Genomic DNA, 16,736 nt, shown 5'->3' on the forward strand with positions numbered 1-16,736 from the left:
CCCACTTTAGGGCCTACCTGGAGGGCATCCCCATCCCTCGTAGCCCTGGCACGGCCACCTCAGGGAACCATGAACCTTCGCTCTGCCTTTTCTCAGCCCAGGGAGATGGTCTCAGGCACGTGCTGACCCTTCCAGTATCACATTTTGCATAATACCCTCTCCCTGAGTGTGGGTAAGGCCTGTGATTTGCTTCTAGCCAGGAGAAGGTGGCAGAGGTGACAGATGTCACACCTGGGAGTGGGTGATGCCCTGTAAAACTGGGATTTGGCAGGCTCTCCACGACACCCTCCCTTGCTGGCCTTGAAGACGTCAGGGGCCACATTCTGAGAGGGTGCATGGAGGGGCCCCGAGGCCAGGACTGAGAGCCCAGAGTGGGGACCCCAGCCCTGCAGCCAGGGGAGGCCAGTTGTAGCAACAACCTGGGGAAGTTAGGAGGCAGGCCCTTCCCCAGTCAAGGTTCTGATAAGAAGTCAGCCCCAGGCCTCACCTGGATTAGCCTTTTGGGGCCCAGGGCTTAGCTCTGCCCTGACTCCCAAACCCTGTGGTACTAGATAGTGATGATTTGTTACTCGGTATAGCAAATCCACTGACCTAGTACCCAGCCTACAAGCCTGTGGAGGAGACAGACCGCCAGAGCTTTGCACATGTGCGGGACAGCTGGTGACTGGTGCAGAGTCAGTGAACTCAGAAGAAAAGGGGTGCCAAGTCTCCCCCTTTGCCAGAAGTCTGAGGCTTGCCAGCCACCACTTACAGCCTTTCCCCCCCCCCCGCCCCCGCTGGTGACCCTGTCCTCCACTGGCTCTGCACACATCCCCGAGCTGCAGCAGCCCTGCAGGAAGGGGCAGACCCCACCCCGTGCAGATTCCCAGCACCCCACGTGCACACCCGAACAGAGCTCTCTGCCGGAACTGACCCCGGCGTGTTTGTTTTTATTGCCGGCCTCCCAGGCCCGCCCAGGCTGCGTGTCTGCACGTCATCTGAGGCAGTCCCGCCGTGGGTTGGGAAACTCAGTCTCAGAGGCCATCATCCCTGTGACCCCTGCTCTGGGGACATGCATGCACGCGACATGTATCTGTGTGTCTGCGTGTATGTGAGGGCAGCGTCTTCTCTTGGGCTGTTCATCTCTCAGCAGCTTTCCAGATGAATCCCCAGGGGTGGTGTGCACACACACGTGCACACACACACACAAACACACACACAAGATAGAAGCCAACCAGCATATCTTCCCTGGTTCCCTGACAGCTCAGGGGAAAAGGTCTCCTAAAAGCAAAACAAGGTCTGACATCCAAACACTGTCTTTCGTGGGGCCTCCCAGCAGGCCTGTGAGAGGAGCCATGAGCTCATTCAACAGATGAGGGTACTGAGGTTCAGACAAAAATAGGACTTAGGACAGGTATTGACATAGAGAAATTGAAACCCTCATGCACTATTGATGGGAATGGGGCAGTCACTATGGAGAAGAGTCTGGCGATTCCTCAAAGAACTAAACATAGAATTACCACTTTATCTAGCAATTCGACTTCTGGATCAGGGAATGATCCAAAAAGATTGAAATCAGGGACTGGAAGAGACAGCTGGCAAACCTGTTATCACAGCATGTAAATCACAGCAGCATGATTCATAACAGCCAAAAGACGGAAGCAACCCAAGTGTCCACGGACAGATGATAGATAAACAAACATAGTCCATCCACACACTGGAATGTTACTCAGCCTTTTTTTTTTTTAATTTAATTTTATTTATTTTTTCTGCTGTACAGCATGGGGACCAAGTTACACTTCCATGTATACATTTTTTTCCTCCCTTTGTTCTGTTGTGATATACGTATCTAGACATAGTTCTCAATGCTACACAGGAGGATCTCATTGTAAATCCATTCCAAGAGCAATAGTTTGCATCCGATAACCCCACACTCCCGATCCCCTCCCACTCCCTCCCTCTCCCCCCAGGCAGCCACAAGTCTATTCTCCAAGTCCATGATTTTCTTTTCTGTGGAAATGTTCATTTGTGCTATATTTAGATTCCAGTTATAAGTGATATCATATGGTATTTGTCTTTGTCTTTCTGACTTATTTCACTCAGTATGAGAGTCTCTAGTTCCATCCATGGTGCTGCAAATGGCATTATGTCATTCTTTTTTAAGGCTGAGTAGTAGTCCATTGTGTGTGTGTGTGTGTGTATATATATATATATCACATCTTCCTAATCCAGTCATCTGTTGATGGACATTTGGGTTGTTTCCATGTCTTGCCTGTTGTGAATAGTGCTGCAATGAAGATGCAGGTGCATGTGTCTTTTTTAAGGAAACATTTGTCTGGATATATGCCCAAGAGTGGGATTGCGGGGTCATATGGTAGTTCTATATATAGATTTCTAAGGTATCTCCACACTGTTCTCCATAGCAGCTGTACCAGCTTACATTCCCACCAACAGTGGAGGAGGGTTCCCTTTTTTCCACACCCCCTCCAGCACTTGTTATTTGTGGACTTATTAATGATGGCCATTCTGACTGGTGTGAGGTGGTATCTCGTGGTAGTTTTGATTTGCATTTCTCTTATAATCAGGGATGTTGAGCATTTTTTCATGTGCTTGTTGGCCATCTGTATATCTTCCTTGGAGAACAGTCTATTCAGGTCTTTTGCCCATTTTTCCATTGGGTGACTGGCTTTTTTTGCTGTTGTTACTCAGCCTTAAAAAGGGAGAGCATTCTGACACCTGCCTCAGCGTGGATCGACCTTGAGGACGTGATGCTCAGTGAGAGAAGCCAGACAGAGAAGGGCAGAGACTGTCTGACTCCACTCCCAGGGGGTCCCTAGAGGAGTCAGATCCACAGAGACAGGAAGGAGATGGTGGGGCGGGGGCTGCAGGAGGGGAGGGGGAGTCGGTCTCATGGGGACACATGGGGAAAGAAGGGAAAGTCCTGGAGATGGTGGGGATGGTTGCACAGTGTGAATGTGTTTAATGCCACTGAGCTGTGCACTTAAATGGTGAAGATGATGAATATTAAGTTATGTGTATTTTGCCACAATTTGAAAACAAAAAGTCTCACCCTGCACCTGCCTTTCTGGGACACCAATGCAGGACAGCTGCTTTCCTTCTGACAAGCCCCTCTCTGCATGCTTCTGGCTCTGAGCCTTTGCTCAATCCTCTGGCCTCACAGAATTAAATTTTTTAAATTAAATTTAAACTCAAAGCAGGCTTTCCTGGAGAGAAAACTCGAGCTCTGGTGTGGCATACGCCGGCATAGGTCCTCAGTGGGCCAGGTTGTAGCGCTTAGCATGTGATGACCAGGTGCAGGTACAGTGAGACCCACCCCACAGAGGTGATGGGTGGACCACAGTGGAGGCGGGGGATGCTGGATGGATTTACTTGGACTCCACCCAGCACAGGTGTGGTGGCTCCTGGCAGACCCAGTTTTGGAGGTGAGGTGAGGCAGCTTCCACCTGGGGATGTCCCTGCTCCTTGGAGCTGCAGAACCCGGCACCTCGGCCTCCTTCCACAGCCAGCCTCTACCTCCCAAGGTCTGTCACGTTCATGCAGTATTTTTCCAGCTTCTTGCAGACACACAGCCATGGGAGGTGTCTAGATGGTTCTCTGCAGAGAGCGGAGAAGACAGCAGATGTGAGGGGACAGGGCACAGACACGGTGTGTATCTTCCAGTCACGTGCCAGCCTGGCCTCCTCCATCTGCACAGAACCTGACGGGAGAGGGGTGCCCAGAGCTGTGACCTGCATGGTGTCCATTCAGTCAGGGAAACCCACTCCCTTTGACTCAACATAATCCCCTCCTAGCACTCTACACATCAGTATGTGGAAATCTGCCCCCCTCTTTTTCACTGCTGTGTAGTATTCAGCTTCTTGGGCAGAGACCGACAGCACATATTTGGGGCTTTGCAGAATTGTGTTGGCTCAGAGAGAATCGGCCTTCTGTATGTAACTGCCAGACTGGGTACCTGGCAGGAGCTGTGCCAGTTTAAAGCTCCACCAGAAGAAATGACCACAATAAGCCAGTCCACTTGGATAGAAAGTGGATTTGTGCGTGTCACACCTGGGGGGCTCCTGGCATCAAGTGAGTGGAGTCCAGGGATACTGGTCCACACCTAACTGCACCCAGGGCAGGCCCCCCAGAGGATGACCCGCCCCAGTGTCAGCAGCGCCAAGGGGGACTTGGTCTAGTATTATCTCAACAAACTATGTATCACATACATGCTTTTCTTGCAAGAATTCTAAAGGTTGTAGTCTGTTTTGTAGCCATTATGAGACCAAATTAGACAGACTTAATTCTGTGTTTAATGGATTCAACCAGGTTTTTCATACTGTGGTTTTTCCCACTGATGAACTGTGTTTGTCTGTGTAATTATGTGTTTGTGTGTGTGTATGTAAGCTTCCGTTTGTGTGCATGTGTTTGTATGTATGTATAGATGTCTTTGTGTAGGTGTGTAACTCTGTGTGCTTGTATGTGTTGTGTGTGTATATTTGTATGCGTATTTTCTGTATATGTGTATATTTGTGTATGTATATGTGTATTTGTATGTGATCATCATGTATTTGTGTGTGTGGTATGTGTGCATATGTGTGTCTATCTGTGTGTATTTGTATCTATATGCAAAAAGTGTGTGTGTGGTGTATGTATATGAAGTGTGCATATTTGTATCTGTAGGTGTGTGGATGTGTGTGTGGGTGCATGTGTATTTTTTTTTTTTTTGTCTTTTTAGGGCCACACCCACAGCATATGGAGATTCCCAGGCTAGGGGTCTAATCGGAGCTGTAGCCACCAGCCTATACCACAGCCACAGCAACCCAGGATCTGTGCTGAGTCTTCGACCCACATCACAGCTCACAGCAACTCCGGATCCTTAACCCACTGAGCAAGGCCAGGGATCGAACCTGCAACCTCATGGTTCCTAGTCGGATTCATTAACAACTGAGCCACAACGGAAACTCATGTGTATTTTTATGTGTGAGTATGTGAGGTGTGTATGTATTCGAATGTGTAGGTGAGTATATGTGTGTATGTATGTGTGTGTTTGTGTATTTGTATGTGTGGAGGTATGTGTGCATGTGTGTGCATTTGTATGTGTGGCTGTGTTTGTATATGTGCGTATTTGTATGTGGAGGTGTGTGTATGTGTGTAGATGTGTTTGTGTGTGTGTATATTGGGTAGGGGTGTCTAAGTCTGTGTGTGTGTTTGTGCACATGAGTGTGAGTGTAAAGGGTGTGCATCTGCATGTATAGACTTGTTCCCCACGTCGACACCCGGCCGTGAGGGCCATTCCCAGGCGGGCTCTATGGATGCAGGCCTCCCAGCTGCATCCCTTCACTCTGCATCTGAGCAGCAGCCCCCATGCACCCGGTATCTCCTGTCACCCGGGCAGATGCTGGCTCCATTCACACTGAGCTTGGGAAGAAGCCTTGGTCTTTGCTCTGAGCCGTCTGCCCCTCTGACTGGAGTGTGGTGGATGGTGGGCATCTCCAGCTGTGTGGCCAGTCGCTGTCCCATGCACCCCCTTGGCTGGTGTAGACAACGTGTAAATAAGAGGACACAGGAGACTCCAAAGGAGAAATGAATCTGCAGATGGTAAGGGCACCTCATGTTTTAGGGAAAATCACTGTCAGCATGTAACTGGAATTGATGGAGCTTCCAGACCAGGGGGCAAAAATCATGGCCCATGGTGATTGTGTGTTTTGTAAATAAAGTTTTATCAGCACAGGGCCAAGCCCATCCATTCACATGCCCTGCTGTTTCTCTGCTCAGGCCCAGAGATCTGCTAGGACAGGACTGACTGCCGACCACCTTACAGGCAGCAATGATTCACCAGCCCTGCTCTATCACCCCTGGTCAGGCCTTTAGCAACAGGGTGGGGTGGGGGTGGAGGATGGGCACAGAGGCCCAACTTCTGGTCCTCTGGGGAGATATCCCCATCTCCCCAGTCTCAGGCCCACCTCTTCCCTCCCCACAGCCTACTCTTTGGTTTGGCAGAGGGCCTCCCTGAACTTCAGATCCTCCTCGATCCCTCCCCCACATTGTCAACCACTTAAATTCCTCTCCACCCATCACAGCTTCCATCCATGTCCCTCGCATGGTTCTCATCCTGGCTATTGAAAGCCTCTCCTCCCACCTGGTCTCCAGGACTGCTTATCCATGAAGCCCACAAGAGGGCTTTAATTTAAAGAAGAAATCCATGAATATAGTAATCCAGCCCAGATGGTCTCTGTCTTTAAACCTATGTTGTCGTTAAGTACATTTAATATTTTTTCATGAAGAGGGACTTCGAAAGTCATAGTGAGACCCTGCTTTTGTCCTTCCACCCTGGACCCATCACTACCGACACAGAAATTTCCTTCAGGCCCAGGAAGAGACCCAAACTCTACATGGATGGCCTGCCCATTTTTGACCACAGCTGCCTGGCTCCAGCTATGGATCCTCCATCCACTCTGCTCTGACCACCTGCATCTTTGCCTGAACTCCAGGTACCATCCAGCTAGGGCCTGTCATGGGGCCTCCAGCCAGGGTTTACCCACCCTCAAGCTCTGGGCACGGACATTGTCTACTGTAGGAAGCCTCTCAGACTTTAAAAAAAAATTGAGGAATTCCCATCGTGGCTAGTGGTTAATGAATCCGACTAGGAACCAGGAGGTTGCGGGTTCGGTCCCTGGCCTTGCTCAGTGGGTTAAGGATCTGGCGTTGCTGTAAGCTGTGGTGTAGGTCACATACGCGGCTCAGATCCCGCGTTGCTGTGGCTCTGGTGTAGGCTGGTGGCTACAGCTCTGATTCAACCCCTATCCTGGGAACCTCCATATGCCACAGGAGCAAAAAGAAATGGCAAAAAGACAAAAAAAAATAAAAAATAATTGAGATATAATTCACATTTCATAAAATTCACCCATTTGAAGAATGCAATTTGGGAGTTCCCACTGTGATGCAATGGGTTAAGAATCTGACTACAGCAGCTCAGGTCACTGCAGAGTCATGGGTTCAATCCCTGGCCTGGCACAGTGGGTTAAGGGATCTGGTATTGCTGCAGCTGTGGCTCAGATGCAATCCCTGGCCCAGAAACTTCCATATGATGCAGTTGCAGCTATAAAAAATAAATGCGTAAATAAAGTATACAATTCAGTGTTTTCGGTACATTCCCCAAGTAGTGCAATTATGACATCTATCTCATTCCAGAATATTTTCATCACTCCCAAAATAACCCTGTACCCCATTCCCTCTCCCCAGCCCCTGACAACCAGGAACCCTCTCTCTTTGTCTGTGGATGTGTATGTTCTGGACGTTTACCATCCATGGAATCCCAACCTGTGTGTCCTTCTGTGTCTGCTTCTCACTGAGCATCGTGGACTCCAGGCCTGTCCACATGGTAGTGAGTGTCAGTGCTTCTCTCCTTTTCAGGCTGAGTGATGCTCTATTATATGCATCTATACAGCACATTTTGTTTATCCATTCACCCATCGATGAACAGTTGGGTCGTGTCTTCTTTTTGCCTAGTATGGATAATACTCCTTTGGACGTTAGGGAACACTTTTCTGGGCAGACATGTGTTTTCATGTCTCTTGGGGACATGCATACCTAGGAGTGGAATGGCAGGGTCAGACGGTAGTTCTATTTTAACCTCGTGAGTTACTGCCATTCCTTAACCTCAGAGGCTGTTCATCTCTTCAGCTCAGGGTTCTGCAAACTGAAGCCAGGTGGTAGAATCTGGCCCTCTGCTTGTGATTGCAAATAAAGTTTTATTGGGACACAGCATGTTCATTACATGTTGTCTTTGGGGGCTACTAAACTGAGTCTTTGCTGCAGAGACTATGTGGCCACCAAACTGAAATATTTGACCTTTTAGAAAAAAGTGTGTTCGTTATGTAGCATTATATGACATACAGTAGTCTATTATGCATCTTAAGAACCCCTCCCTTCCCGCCTCCTTCAACTGCCCAGAAAGCTCCCCAAGGGCGGAAATGTGATCTTTTATTTGTTTCCTACCATCATTAAACATTTGGACGCGTTACTCCACCCTCACCATCTGGGAGCACTAAACATGGAACTCCTGGGCCTCCCTTTCCTGTGGGTGTGGGCTGGCCTCATGGGGGGGGGTCCTCACCCTGGCTGCCCAGGGCAGTCGCCTGGGGCCTCTCCAGTGGGCCACACCCAGACCACTGCCTGAGTGCTCCAGGCCAACTGCAGCATCCCCCCAGGGGATTCCAGGGTTTGGGAACCTTGGGCTAAGGGGTTCCTAATCCCAAATGTCTGTAGTTCTGGTCGATTTAATCCTGGATGCAGGGAACCAACCAATGCCTTTCTCCCATACCAGCAGCTCAGATCTTTTGACCCTGTGAGATTCAGGAGTTGTGTGAGGGTCAGGGCACCCTCTCTGTGTTCCCCCAAGTGCCCAGAGCCCATCGGTCCAGCAGCGGGAGGGGAGCCCTTCCCACTCAAGGTCCCATACCAAAAGACTCCCCCCCCCCCCCCCCCCCGAGGCTGTTGTAACAAAGGACCACAAGCTGGGTGGCTTTAAGCAGACATTCTCTCACCTGCTGCAGGCCAGAGTCCAGAAGTACACACTCCATAGGGGGACCCTTCCTGCCTCTTCCAGCTTCTGGGTGCTGTGGGGTCCTGGACTTGTGGCCAGTCACCCCATTCTCTGCCTCATCTTCCTGCGGCCTCTCCCTGTGTGTGTCTGAGCATCAGATCTCTCCCACTTTCTCTTATAAACACACCTGTCATTGGATTTAAGGCCCACCCTGAACCCAGGACAATCTCATCCTAGATCCCTAACATCTTTCAAGTACAAAGACCCTTTGTCCAAAGAAAGCCATGTGCTGAGCTTCAGTGGAGTGGGGGGGGGGGGTGACACGCGGATATTTGGCAGACAGTATCCAACCAGCTGTAACCAGTGGATATTATTTTTGTTGTCATACAGTCCTTTCTCAGAACGGTCACCCCCACTTTGCCAACTCTCCTTATTTATTTCTTTTCTTAAGTTACTTTATTAATTTCTTCCTGCCATTTCCCCTCCCACGCTAAGTACCACATTGTTGTCTCCTCAATTACTTCTTTTTTGCCCTCATGGAAGCACCTCAAATCCTTCTCAGGCCAGGGAAGGATGTGAGGGTAGGTAGAAATGTTACAATAAATAAATGTATCAAAACAAGACAGGAACTCCTGAAGCTTACACAATGTTGTATCTCAATATGAATCCATTTTTTTAAAAGTAAGTTGAGTTTCCGCTGTGGCACAGAAAGTTAAGGATCCGGCCTTATTGCTGCTGTGGCGTGGGTTCAATCCCTGGCCTGGGAGCTTCTGCAAAAATTTCTACTTAAAACGAATCCACTGAAGGGAGTCAAAGACATTAACGCAAGAATCCTGGAACAGAAGTTCTCAGTAGAAGAGCAGTGGGAGCAACTCTGCCTCCTAGGAGACACTGGGCCAAGTCTGGGGACATCTGTGCTTGTTATGACCAGGGGGCTCCTGGCACCGAGGGAGTGGGAGCAGATATACCGTCCTCACACATCTGTGCCCAGAACAGGCCCCCACAGGGTGACCCTGACCCCAGTGTCGTAAATACTGAAAGTGAGGATAGCTTTCAACTGAAAAAAAACACATATAATGTTTATTTGTCATTTTTTTTTAAAGAGTCAGCTGTAGGTGTCTCTCCTTGCAGATGTGACAAGTTGGGACACCCCTCGTGTTGGGCCAAGGACGGGCTGAGGGCACAGGAGGCGGGGGCGGGGGCGGGGAGGCGGTGGCAGCCACTCTGGGATGTCACGGGGCACCAGGGTCCTTGCTCTGATGTGAACCTTCCAAATCCGTTGGATTTTTACTGCAAAGCCCCGTGTGGGTGGAGGGCGTAAGTGCCTGCCCAGGAGCCCAGTTTCGTTCTGAGAAGTAGAATGCAGAGAAACTTCTAAGAGAAACGCCGGAGGAAGGGGATTACCCTCCTGCCTCTGCAGATGAGCTGGTAGAACATCAAAAAGAAGCACTTCCGGTTTCTTTCACTGCCCTGGCAGCTTCCTCTGCTGGGCGATGTGCTCTCAGGCTTTAAAAAAAAGAAAAAGCAGATGATCTATTTTTGAATCTCTCCAGGAGAGGCCTTGACAGTTGAGCAGCTGAGCTGAGACCAGCCAAGATGAGAACTTAGGCAAGGACACCCCAAGGTGCTGCCACAGGCCGGGCTGGGAGTCCCTGCCTCGGTGTAAGAGTGCTTGTGCAGCAGCCAAGATGAGATCCCCTGCCTGGCACTGCTGACATTGGCCTGTCATCCTCTCGGGGGCCGCCCTGGGCACTGTGGGGTGTGGAGCAGCCTCCCCACCTGCCCCCTTGTGAGGCCAGGGATCCCCCAGTATGACAACCACAGATGTCCCCAGACATGATGCAGTGTCCCCAGCGGGGCAGAACTGCCCTGGGAGAGACCCCTTGCCCTAGTGACCCACTCCCTCCCCACACACACTCGTACACATGTGTGAAGATCTCCCCCAACTCCTGCATGCAAAGCAGGGCCTTGCTAATAAAAAAGCAGAAGCAAGGAACCAGGGGTTTTGGGATTTTTCTCTGTCTCACTGGTGAGCCACAGAGCTACGTGTGTCTCCAGAAGCATCAGGGACCCCGAAGCCAAGTCTGCAAAGCATTCATAACCTGCCTCAGGAGAAAGAAGGGAAATTCAACTTATGACCCATGATAAACACTTAGTGAGCATGATGTCCCCAACCACAATCCTGTGTGACCCCAGCCCAGCCACATCTTCCCCAGCCTCCACCATCCACGAAACGAGGATCAAATCCTCAGCTGTAGCCCATGTCAGCCCCAGGACCAAAGACCTTTGCCCTAGAGCCAGGCCCTTGACCCTGGAGCCAGCCAGTTCCTACTGCTAACAATTCAGGTTTAGTTTAGTTTAGTTTTATTTTGTTTGTTTGTTTGTTTGTTTTAAAGACTTCAGGAGTTCAAGTCGTGGCGCAGTGGAAAGGACTCCGACTAGGAACCATGAGGTTGAGGGTTCAATCCCTGGCCTTGCTCAGAGGGTTAAGGATCCAGCGTTGCCATGAGCTGTGGTGTAGGTCACAGACGTGGCTTAGATCCCGTGTTGCTGTGGCTGTGGTGTAGGCCAGCGGCTTCAGCTCTGATTCAATCCCTAGCCTGGGAACCTCCATGTGCTGTGGGTACGGCCCTCAAAAGACAAAAAAAAAAAAAAAAGACTTCATTGCTTAAAAAACACTAACCACCATCATCTAAGCTTTCAGTGAGTTGTAATCTTTTTGCTTGTGGAGGGTCCTGCCTCTATGTTGATGGGGAGGTTGTGGCAGCTTCTTAAATGATGAAATTTTTCAACAGTGAAGTCTGCGGAATGGATAGCTTCTTCCTCTCACAGACAGGAAGAGCTGCTGTCTGACAGCACTTTACCCCCCAGGAAAACTCCCTTCACAAATGGAGTCAGTCCTCCCAAACCCCGGCTCTGCCGTATCAACTAAGCTACGTATATTCTCAGTCGTTGGTTGTCAGTTCAACAGTCTGCACAGCATCTTACCGGGGAGGAGATTCCAGCCCCAAAACCACTTCTTGGCATTCAGGGCAGAGCAGCACACTCTTCCTGGCGGAATGTGTTGCCACAAACCTGCATGAAGCACAGTAAAATGCGGCGCACCTCTGTGTTATGTTGTATATCCATCATATTTTTCTTATAATCGTTGCTGTAGATTGGTGCCTTCATCTGCACTGGGCCGTGTTTGTCCCCTTTTGTCCTCACTGTGACCCAGAGAGCAATGCCCTGGGGTCCTTATGTTACAGATGGGGCATCGGGGTTCTGAGAGCCAGTGGGCAGACAGACCAACAACATGAGCCAGGGCCGGAGCTTGCTCAAAGCCCCCTCTGTGCACCTCAGGCCAGAAAGACCTACTCCTCGACCGCCCCTCCAGCAGATACTGGCTAGCTGGCTTCTAGAACCTTCTAGAATCTTCTAGGACATTCTTCCCACCTGACCAACTGCTCCTCTTGCAGTGAGAATCTGTACCTTCTTTCCTTTCTTCAGGAGGGAAAGTCAGGATGATCATAATGACGAAAATGATGATTATCACAATAAATAATTCCATCAGAACAGTGATTTACTTGGGCGGGGATGCTGGGATATATGCAGGGGTCCTGCAAATGTCCTGTGTCACCTGTGTGATGGTGACACAGTTGCATACACTTTGAAAATTCATGGTCTGGAGTTCCCTGGTGGTTCAGTGGGTTGGGGATCCAGTGCTGTCACTGCTGTAGTGCAGGTTTGATCCCTGGCCTGGGCAAGAACTTTTGCATGCCATGCAAAAGAATTTGATGCCATGGGAAAATAATGATTCCCTCACAGTATGATGTTAAGAAAATTGATTAAAGGCAGATGGTCAAATAGTCTAGAGGACCTGAATTTGTAAAAATGGATAGGTAGGCGTATATGCTTTTAAAAAAAAGGAGTTCCTGTCGTGACTCAGTGGTTAACGAATCCAACTAGGAATCATGAGGTTGCAGGTTCGACCCCTGGCCTTGCTCGGTGGGTTAAGGATCCAGTGTTGCCGTGAGCTGTGGTGTAGGTCGCAGATGCGGCTCAGATCCCAGGTTGTTGTGGCTGTGGTGTAGGCGAGTGGCTGTGGTGTAGGCTGGTGGCTACAGCTCCAATTAGACCCCTAGCCTGGGAACCTCCATATGCTGTGCGAGTGGCCCAAGAAATGGCAAAAATGACAAAAAAAAAAAAAATGGAGAAGTTCCCTTTGTTGCTCAGCAGTTAACGAACCTGACTAGGATCCATGGGGATGCAGGTCGATCCCTGGCCTCGCTCAGTGGGTTAAGGATCCGGCGTTGCCGTGAGCAGAGGTGTAGTTCACAGATGCGGCTCAGATCCCACGTGGCTGTGGCTGAGGTGTGGGCTGGTATTTGCAGCTGTAATTCAACCCCTAGCCTGGGAACTTCCATATGACACAGGTACGGCTGGAAAAAGAAGGTGGTGGGGTTATGGATGTTTTTTTTACTCTACGTGATTTCCAGAATTGGTAAAATGAAACTGTGTTACTTTCAGAGTCATAAAGAAGAGAAAATACACATACAGGTGGTTCTTGTTATGAGGAGCAGTTCTAAATGAGTGGTCATTCCTGGGGACATGCAGGGTCAGGCTCCTGTAAGCCTCTGGTCACAACCGACCCACACTTAATCTCGTGACAGTATGTGCGTTTCTGTCAAAAGACACCCTGTTTGACACACGTTGTTGATTCCTTCCCACTGAGCTCACAGCCTGCAGTGCCGTAACTCATGCCTGAACGAAGCTGTCTGACACACCTACTTTCTCCCCATAAGGCTTGTCCCAGCCTCCTGTGCTCAGCCGCAGCTCTACGAGTGGTAGAATCACCCACCAGAAAACAAACATGTGGAGTTCCCTGATGGTTCAGTGGGTTATGGATCTGGCGTTGTCGTTGATGCAGTGTGGGTTCAATCCCTGGCCCAAGAGTTTCTGTGTGCTGCAGGCGCAGCCAAAAAAGAAGCAGAAAAACCCCATGGCCGTAAATGGTGAAAAGGACCCTGGTTACCGCCCAGTTCCACCTCAGCTGGGAAAATGCTTGTCAGTGACTCAGATGTTTTACTGTTCTGCCTGTGTCCACAAATGACTGCAGACTTCCCCCCACCCCGCACCAGTTTGGGGGTTACAAATACTTTCTAGCAAGTAGGTGAATTCCCAAGTACAGAACCCACAGATGATGAGGCCGGACCCTATATATCACCCCCACCCCCACCCCTGTTCCCACACTGTCATCCATGCATCATGCTCAGGCTGGCCCTCAGAGGCCTGGCTGTGCAGGGAGGAGAGGCCTTGGCACCCTGGGGCCTGGCACTCCCAGCTCAGCAGGGAGGAGCTGGAGTCCCTGGCCTCCCGGGGCCTAGGGCAGGAGACCACCCCGCTGGGTGCCTTGCTCTGTGTCTGTGTCTCATCAGCGTGATTCTGCCCCTCTGCCCCCAGTCTGTGGTTGTCACAGCTGGGGGCTCCTGACCCCGAGTGGGTGGGGTAGGGAGGCTGCTCCACACCCCTCAGTGCCCAGGACAACCCCAAGGTCAGCAGTGCCAAGGGCCAGAAGCCACCCCAGCCACCTCCTTCCTATGGCCGAGACCCGCTGGGCCTCCCTCAGTGGCCCTGGGCTCTGGTCTGGGAGTGGCAGCAGTAGCACGTCCCTTTGTGTAGGTGAAAAAAACTCCATTGATTTGTGGAAAGAGCTAACGTTTGCAGAGCCCACAGGGGACCTTCGAAGCCAGAGGGAAACAGCCTTGCTCATGGCCTGGTAGCTCAGGAGGTCTGGCCTGCTTGGGGCTGGAGGCTGGGGCTTCAGTTGAACCCTCCAGGGCAACTGATAGCAGAATGGGCCCTGAGGATGGCTCCCCGAGAACTCAAGGGTGGGCTAACTGCTGGCTTTTGCAAGTGTGGCCTGTGGCCCAGCAGCTGTGAGGGTCCTGGGAGCACAGGCTGAGGCATCAGTCTGACCGAGCTGGTTGTCAGCTCCACAGCACAAGTCAGGCTTCTGTAGCCCATGATGCCTCCCTGGGCGGTGTGTCCTTGGGGCAGCTGGTGAGTGCAGCATGGAGTGTGGCGTTCAGTCTAGGGGTCACTCTGGCAGCTGGACGTGGCAGCCCCAGGACCCCTCACACTGTGTGCATCCATCATCAGAGATTCGGCTCCGTACAGGGTTCTGCTTGAAGCAGGAGCTCCCATCCCCTGGAAAACAGCAGTTCCAAAGCATCAGAGCCCACCCTGCCCTCAGGGCTGATCACAGGGACTTCCTTCCTTTCCCGGTGACCTTCTGACCCCAGGCAGCCAGCCTCAGACCCCTCGCCTTCCTGCCCCCATATACCTGTCACCTCTTCCACCCAAGGTTAATGGCTTTGCCCCAACATCGAATTTTCCACCTCTCCCTTTGTTGGCCTGGCACGTGGCTTCCATCAAAGCTGAAAACGAGACACGGAAAAACCCCAAGCATTACATGCCAAGGCTCGGTTCCATTTCAAGGCTTGGGGTCCCCATGTCCCAAAATGGAATAATACAAGTTCTGCAAGAAAACTTGACTCCCCCCTCCCCAAAGAAAAGCAGTTGTCCTTCCTGAATGGCTCGGTTGTAAAGAATAAAGTGAGTTTTCCAGAAGCCGCCCCCACCACGTTTCTCTGGAGGACACAGCCAGTTTCCAAATCAAATGCCACATTTTTGGCGACAGCCAAGTATCTCTCTGAGAAAAGCTGGAGATAATTAAGTTAAAAATATTTAACCACGATTTTTTTTTTCTCTCTCTTTCTTTCTAAACAGGGTAGAGTGGTGCTGCTTCTTGGAAAAACTGAAAAAGGTATGTAACGTTTTATCTTACTTCATGAGCTTGGAATCCCTTGTTTTTTAGAAAAGGAACAAACAAGCCCAAGTATTTCACGCGCACATGACACACTGGGAATTGTGTCACTGCAAAAAGAGCGCTGGGCCCCCTGCCAGGAAACCCAAGTTCAAACCCCAGGTCCGCCTCCCAGTGGCTCAGCCACGTGTTCGTTCAGGCGGATTCCTTTCATCTCCTGCAACAGAAACAATACTCTTCCCAAGCATGGTGCGGAGATGAAGGGGGCTGTGGACGGGAAAAGCATAGGGCTGGGCATCGAAGTGAGTGCGAACCGTCGGGAGCCGGATCTGGAGCCACAACTGGTTTGGAAAACACGTGCCTTTCCAGGAAACTGGTCCATTTCGTGTAGATTACCTAATCCGCTGGCTGCTGGAGCCTGCAGCATCCTCCTACAAGCCTTTTCCCTTCCAGATGCTCGTTGATCACGCCCGGCTCTGGTCCCTGACCCTGGTCCCTGGTGTCTCCCCATCAGTCTGTCTAAAGGCCTGCCAGAGTTGCCCCCCTCTTCCCAAAGCACTAGCTTTCGGTTTCGCAGGTTCCCCTCTCGTTTCTCTCTGTTTCGTTGATCGTAGTTTCTCACTTCCTCCTGCCGGCCTTGGTTTTCGCTGGGTCTTCCCATCCCCTCGTCCCTTTACTCGTAAAGTCCATTTGTAGACTGAGACCCTCCCTCACACGCCGTCTGCAGCTGTCACTTTCTCCCTCGACCCTCACCACGGGTTTCTGCACATGGTGTTTTTGTTTTCAGGGCCCCATGGCTTCTCCACCCCTGTGCTTGTCTGAGACCCTGGTGTTTCATTTCCACGGGTTCCACCACTGATTTGGGAAGGAAAGAGCGTCTTTCTCCATCGAGGACGTAGGCAGCGGGGACCCACTGTGGGGCTTGCTAAAGAGGTGGGGGGATTGGATTGTGGTGGGGCTTCACTGCTTCATCTCTGAGCCTCTCTTTGAAAACAAAAACAAACAAACAAACAAACAAACAAACATTGTATTATAGTTGATTTACAATGTTCTGTCCATTTCTGCTGTACAGCAAAGGGACCCAGTTAGTTACACATATACATACCTTCTTTTTCTCACATTATCCTCCATCATGTTCCATCACAAGTGATTGGATATAGCTCCCTGTGCTATACAGCAGTCTGAGCCTCTCTTAATGTCTTGGAACAGGGCTGCCTGCTTCATAGACACAGTGTACAGCCCAAGGGCACAGGGCCTGCTCCGTTCTGAGGGTTGGGGCACAGGCACTGGTGGTTGGCAGGGGCTGCGAGAAAGCCCCCAAGTGGCTTCCTGGGGCCACCCTGGCAAAGTACCACAGGCTGGGGGCTTAAAACTACAGAAGTGCATCCTCTCACATTCCAGAGG

General features: G+C 50.7%; 1 protein-coding gene across 2 annotated transcripts in view; it reads left to right on the forward strand.

Moving 5' to 3' along the window:
• The window catches only part of GNG7 (G protein subunit gamma 7), a 151,846-nt gene that overhangs the window by 102,202 nt on the left and 32,908 nt on the right, over positions 1–16,736 (forward strand). For both annotated transcript variants that reach the window (XM_047777614.1, XM_047777612.1), the window contains exon 3: positions 15,296–15,332. The gene's annotated coding sequence lies outside the window, so the exon portion shown is untranslated. The remainder of the gene's footprint in view (positions 1–15,295; positions 15,333–16,736) is intronic.

This window comes from Phacochoerus africanus, chromosome 4 (genome assembly GCF_016906955.1).
Source record: "Phacochoerus africanus isolate WHEZ1 chromosome 4, ROS_Pafr_v1, whole genome shotgun sequence".
NCBI lineage: Eukaryota > Metazoa > Chordata > Mammalia > Artiodactyla > Suidae > Phacochoerus > Phacochoerus africanus.